A 6,822-nucleotide genomic window follows, 5' to 3' on the forward strand; every position below is an offset into this window, starting at 1 on the left:
AGAGAACCAATGGCTGGAAGTTAAACAAGGCAACTTCAAATTAGAAATGAGGCCCGGCCAGCTGTATGCTGACACGAGCAGACGTCACCACCGAATGGGGACTCGGTTCTTTTTGGGAGGTTTTCTTTGCTTCCATCAGTGCTACAGGCTTCTTTAAAAAAAACTCTGTCATGCTTAGGATCTGCAGACTCAGTTCCACTTTGTATAAAGGATTGGAGCAGGGGGACTGGACCCGCAGTCTCCCATCTTCTTAGGGGGTGTACTAATTATGAAGCTTTAGAGTCATTTGCTCTCTTATTCACTCTCTGGCCCAATGATTCTTTAGTTATTTATCCCCCGTGGAACAGCTTCAGGGGAAGCTCCACATCAGCATATCCCATAGCTCAGTGAACTCACCTGAGTGGTGGGGAAACCCCTGTTCAAATCTTTTCCTCCCCCTTGGGCAGAGGGGGGAATTGAACCTAGATCTTCCACATCCCAGGGGAGCATTCTAACTAGGGTCTGAGCTGGTAGGCCTGGTCAGAGCACGCCTACTGGATCCATCCCTGCATGCAACTTAGGTGGGTGAGCAGCAACGATCTTCCCCTACTTCATAGATCATTTGACTAATGAGACTGAGAGGAAAACATGTGTAACTTCTGTGAACAGCGTGTACTGGAGTCATGGGAACAAGCGACAAGATTCAAGGGGTGGGAGTACTTGGAGGGGTGAGATGGAGCAAAAGAGACAATTTCCATCAGGCTATGGCACATTCTCCCCCGGGGAAGCAACGGGAACCCCATTAGTGGAATGGCTTAAATGGGACGGGGCGAAGCCCTGGAGAATCAACTGTAGGGAACATTTTTGCATTGCTTGCAGGATGACAAGACGGGATTGAACCCAGGCTCTTGCATTGTTGATTTCTTTGAAAGCTTCTCACTCTGCTTCCTCTTTGCAAGGTTAGCTGCAGATCTGGAGTTCTCTGTGTAGCACCCCAAAGCCGCCCCAGGCAGAGAGCAATTTCCTTCCCCTTCTCTTATCGCCAAGCTGAAACAGAAAACAGAATGTAATGTCCATATATAGCCACAGAGTGAGAGGCATTCAAAAACGCAGCAACGGAAAAATGGTGGAAGAGAGCTACGGCGGGTCAGATGCTCGGCTGGTGTCGCTCCACCATAGAGCGCTGATCTGCAATAGCTGATAATCTGGTCCTATATAAACACAAGGGCTCCGGATTTCCCTCTGGAGCCTAATCTCTTTCCTGCCAGCGATGGAACAAGCCAAAGGGGAATATCAAAGGGATAGAATGGTGCAGGCCTGGGGGGAAGGGACGGGAAGGGGCAGGGCATTTTCTAGTGAGGGACTGATGGGGCTGGTTTTCCATTCGTTTACACTAAGGTAAATCAGGAGCAATCCCACTGCAGTAAGCGGAGTTACACTAGTATGCGAAGAGCATCGAGCTTGAATCTGCCATGCTCCTCTGGTTCCTGCTAATGGTCAGAATTCTGTGTGGACGGTGCCAACTTGTTGGCAAGTTCAGTCCATCTGTGCCCAGCACAGACTCAGTCTGCCGGCCCAGGGGTCAGCATGAAAAAGGGGGAAGCGTTTCTGGAGGATCAGCAGAGTTGCCACTAGGGTGATGAGATGACAAGAACAAAATATCGGGACACGTGGTGGTGGGGGGGGGAGTGGGGGGGGCAGGCACAGGCTCATACCCCCCATTCCACTGGAGCCATGGGGGGAGGGGGATACAAAGCCTGAGGAAGCCACAGGTTGGTGGTGCAGGGCCCCGGCTCCGGGTGCAGCCCCACCACGGGTCGGGGGCTCACAGCCCCCGCTCCAGCCCTGATGCAGGGTTGGGGGTGGGGGGGCATGGCCCCGTCCCCCGCCACAAGCACAGGGTCCCAGCTCCTGCCCACAGCCCCGCCGCTTACCTGGGGGATGGTTCCCACCCACTGGGAAGCACCTGACAGGTTCCTCTGGCTCCTCTGGTCAGCGGTGGCCAGTGGGGTGGCCCATTGGCTGGAAGCTGTGAGGGCGGGACTTACTTGGGGGCGTGAGTAGCACGCAGCACCCCAGGGGCAGGGGCAGCCGGGGGCGGGGGGGTCCTGTGCCCTGTCTGCTTCCACAGTTCCCATTGGCTGGCCCACGACGGAGCCAGTGCTTGTAGTAAGTGCATCACTCAGAGACCCCCCTGGCCGCCCCACTGCCTAGGGGCTGCAGTCCTGCTGCCCGCTGTTTCCTGGGAGCCGCCCCAAATGAGCACCGCCGGGACCCCAGGTGAGCGCTCGCCAGTGTCCTCCTCCAGCCCTGAGCCAAAACATCGGGACAAATGGCGTCCCGAGCGTACATCGGTCGGGACGCGGGACAAACAACTAAATATCGGGACAGTCCCGATGTTATCGAGACGTCTGGTCACCCTAATTGCCACTACGGCCAAAGCTTGATTTGACTAAGAGGCTGGGTCTGTCCTCCTACATCAGGAAACTCCTCGTGAAGTGGATTTGCTCATTACCCTAGCTTTTCCTTTAATTTGCCTTTTGGTGCACATTGTGATGAACGTAGGCTTCTCTGCGCCGGCTAGGAGACAAACTCCCCACAGAAACAGGCCATCGGTTTAGCAATACAGGGCATTATTATCTGCCTAACACACGGGACCTCCTGGTCAACCTCCTCCTGGCCCTGGCTAAAGTGGCCATCTATGAAACCGGGGTGAGGAGTTTGGCTGATGGAGTCTCCTGTGACTGTGGGGCCTATTTCCGACCCTCCGTCCGTTCACGCCTCCGGGTAGAGTTCCTCTGGGCGGCGTCCGCTGACTCCCTTGACACCTTCGAGGAGCAGTGGGTGCTGTCCGGGGTCCTCTGCTCGGTGTCCCCATCCGGTTCCCTTCGTTTGACCCTTTGACCGCACTCCCGTCCCTGTTCTTCATTAGTTGTCCCCCGTAATTATTTGGTTTTCCAGGTCCTGTGGACCCCCCTCTTAGGCTGTGGGGTGTGTGTGTGTGTGTGGATCCTTTAGCACTTCCTGGATCCCAATAAGACCGGAGTTTAGAAGCCCCAGCTGAGATCAGGGCCCTTTGGTGCACGGTTTAGAAAAGCCTCTTCCATCAGTGACCCCAAATGTCCACACTGCGGCACCAGAACCTCAGAAACCCCTACCCTAGCCAGGCCCCTGCTAGGACCCCCCCCCCTCCCCCCGTGTAACTTGATCCTCTTTTGGCTTGAGACATTTGGTTCCCCTAATGCAGCAGGAGGCGGGATTTAAAGGAGAAAACTTCTTGGAGGGCAGGCCAGAAATGTAACCCTTTCAGTGCCAAGGTGACGGAGCAGCCGTGCAGTTGCCCATTAATTATTATTTATATTATGACATTGCCGGTAGGGCTGGGGCCCCATTGGACAAGGGTTTGTATAGATGGACCTGAAGAGTTTACAGGCTAAGGCCCCTGACATACGTGATTGCCTTTACTACTATGAGCCCTGATCCCCAGCTAGTGTAAAGGGCATAATTGCTTGGAGGACTGAGGCATAGATTAGGGTGACCAGACAGCAAGTGTGAAAAATCCGGACGGGGGTTGGGGGGTAATAGGCGCCTTTATAAGACAAAGCCCCAAATATCAGGACTGTCCCTATAAAAGTGGGACATCTGGTCACCCTAGCACAAACAGAGGCAGGATTATTTCCTAGCAGGGTGGGGGAAGACCTGGGCCATGCAGAGTTGAAGTGACTTTGCCCAAGGTCACCCAGGGAGTTGCTGGCACAAGTGGTATTTGAACCCAGGTCCCCAGGCCAGTGCCCTCACTGCAAGGCCACCCTTCCTGACCCCAGGAGGGGGTTTGAAATGGGGCCCCTAAGAGGAATGGTAAATCGAGAAAGTGGGGTGCAAAAAGGAAGGAGATGGTTGTTACCTCCATGGCTCCCTGCAGCCTGGTCCCAGCATCCTCAGTGCTTCGCCGGATGGATGTCACTGTGTCAGACTCGCGGTGCCAATTCCAGGCAGAGGTACCACCCTGACCTCCTTCCCGCTCTGCGCTTCCCATTGGGTCCAGAATCCGAGATGTAGCAATCAGGGTGGGTTTACCGTACATTTCCCCCCTCCCATTGTCCTCTTCATCGACACGACCAACCAGCATTTTCAGTGACATAATAAAAATAAAAATTCCATATCCCCAGCTCCATGAGAGTCAATAGGTGCAGATCCCCAGCTGCTGTGTCAATCAGGTGTAGCTCCACTTAAGTCTGTCTACACCAGCTGGGGGTCTGGCTCATCGCTGGTGTAAATACTCACCTGGCTGGCGGAGCAGCAATTCCCCGATAATCCTCTCCATGCTAGAAAATAAACCGGCTGAGACTCCTCTTCGCCAGATCAAAGTGTAAAAGCCCCAGCTTGCCCCGTTTGGAGGTGTAGAGAGAGCACCATCCCCTTAGAGATGCAGAAGGGTGTGAGTCTCGGCTAGCCAATTTTTTTTTACCTTTGCCTCTCCAGCTGCTGACTCAGCCAGTGGCGTGTTTGCAGAGGCCCAATGGCTGGTGCCATGTGTCACCACAGCCCCTCCCACCCCCTCCCCGCAAGCCCTGTTCTGAAAGGGACGCTCCCTCAGTGTTCCTGATACCAGGCACCGGCTCACTGCCTTCCTAAACCGTGTCAGGGAGATCTCAGGGACCGGCACCGGTCCTAGGGTGACCAGACAGCAAGTGTGCAAAATCAGGACAACGGGTGGGGGGTAATAGGAGCCTATATAAGAAAAAGACCCCAAAATAGGGACTGTCCCTATAAAATCGGGACAGGTGGTCACCCTAACCGGTCCACGGACCGGTCCTTGAGTAACACTGCTCTGCATCACAGGAGCATGCAACATCCTCGCCCCCTGCAGATTCTATCCCCCCCCGGGTGTCTGCAGCAATGAGTCCCAGATTCTGCATCTCTCAGCCAGCAGCTGGCGTGGGGGGCTTCTGCTGTGGGATATAGACTGGCTCCCATCCTTATGGAGGGATGGGCTCCCTGTTGCTCTGCAACACCTAGGCATCAGCTGTACTGGTCCACTAGTAAGCCCAGACCCTGAGGAATCCCCAGCACAGGGAGTGGGGGAGGGTGGAAGAGGCAAGGGCATAGCTATGGGGTATTTTGGGGAGCAGGGTTAGGGACTGGAGGAGGGTAGGGCTAGCAGGGGGCATGGCCATGGGGTACAGCAGGGATGGGTGGCTGGAGCAGAGAAGGCTGGAAATGGGAGGGGCTATGGTGATTTTGCTTCTCCCTAGTGATGGCCCGGAAGGGGTACAAGTTAGGGTGGCCCTGGTTTGTGAAAGGGACCAAACCGGCCTCTGGCTATCTATGAATAAGAGAGATGCAAGCTGCCATTGCACCTCTCAGGTTCCGGGTTGCTCTGGGGGCTGGTGCATATCCCAGGATAAGTTAGAGCAGCCTCGGGGGTGCTGTAACTTATAGCAACTTCACAGCCTGGAGTGCAGAGTGCTCTGGCCACGCCCACTCCTGTCATAGCCCCTCCCCCCAGCAGCTGAGCGGGAGGGCAGCACGTGCTTCCAGTGAGCTCCAATACCACGAGCCTTTGGATCCGGAGACCTGGGCTCTATTCCCAGCTCTCTCATGGGTCTGCTGGGTGACCTTGGGCAAGTCAATGTCCCCACCTCGTGCCTCAGTTTCCCCATCTGACAAAGGGAGATAATGATACTGGCCTCCTGTAAAGTGCCTTGCGATCTACAGCTGAAAAGCCCTAGATAGGAGCTCTCTCCCATTCACTTCTCCCTGCCTCCCATCCTTGGGCAGGTTCTCATCCCAGAGGCAGCATCTGTGAGACCCCTTCACCCGGAACGATTCTGCTTGTGGGAAAACATCAGCGACAAAGTCAGACCCGATCCAGGGCTGAGCCTGCGTTGAGGCTATCGGCTTTCCACTGCGTATCAGCCTGTGCCAAATAAGAGCTTTAAAAGGGCAATTTTTCAGCCTTTCATCATTTTCGGGTTGTTTTGAATGATTTCCATCGGGATTTTATTGAACATTTTCTGGTTTCAAAGTAGCAAATATTTTTAAAATTAATTTTTTAGTCAGTCAAGGCCCCCTGTGTCCACATTGCTGACGGGCAACAGAAACTTTCTCTGTTTCAAATTGATCTTCCAGAGATCAATGCACAATACAGATGGCTCCATTATTATGTGTATTACGGTAGCACATGGAAGCCCCAGCTGAGATCCAGGCCCCATTGTGCCGGGCACTGCACAAACACACAGCAAGAGACAGTCCCTGCCCCAGCTGAGATCAGGGCCCCGTTGTGCCGGGAGCTGCACAAACACGCGGCAAGAGACAGTCCTTGCCCCAAAAGCTTACCATTGAAATAGTCAAGACAGGTACTGATCAGGAGGGGAAACAGAGGCCCAAAGCACCATGCCCAAGGTCACACACCATGGCAGCATCCCATTAGAGCTGGGAATGGAACATATGTGACTTGATTACCAGTCCCATGCTCTAGCTACTGGATTTTCTTTCTGATGGTGCTGTGAAACAGGGGAAAGAATGGGTAGGCCTTAGACAGGAGTCAGGACTAGAACCTACAGCTTCTTGAGGCCCATGCCAATGCCCCTACCCACTAGATCATGCTGTTCCTATATTCCCTTCCAGTGGGTGTGTGGGTCGGGGGAAGGGACAGGGAGGTCATTTCTCCCCATCTCCAGTTAGTGGACCCATGGCTGATGCCAAGGGCTTTGATCCTGCCATTCTGCTTTCTAACCCTTGCTGTTTTTCTTTTGGCAGCTGAACTCAACAATCTACTCAGCTGAAGGGCAGAAGCAGCTATCAAAGGACTACTGCTCCCTTCCCAGCTGAGGCCGCATT

General features: G+C 54.2%; 1 long non-coding RNA gene across 1 annotated transcript; it reads right to left on the reverse strand.

Annotated features, from left to right (window-relative positions):
• Positions 1-615: 615 nt before the first annotated feature.
• LOC144273963 (uncharacterized) lies at positions 616-4,423 on the reverse strand. Its single transcript, XR_013347831.1, has 2 exons — positions 3,884-4,423; positions 616-1,026 (listed from the first exon to the last, which is right to left on the reverse strand). It is a non-coding gene; the product is annotated as an uncharacterized LOC144273963 (long non-coding RNA).
• Between the last annotated feature and the right edge of the window lie 2,399 nt (positions 4,424-6,822).

This window comes from Eretmochelys imbricata, chromosome 14 (assembly GCF_965152235.1).
Source record: "Eretmochelys imbricata isolate rEreImb1 chromosome 14, rEreImb1.hap1, whole genome shotgun sequence".
NCBI lineage: Eukaryota > Metazoa > Chordata > Testudines > Cheloniidae > Eretmochelys > Eretmochelys imbricata.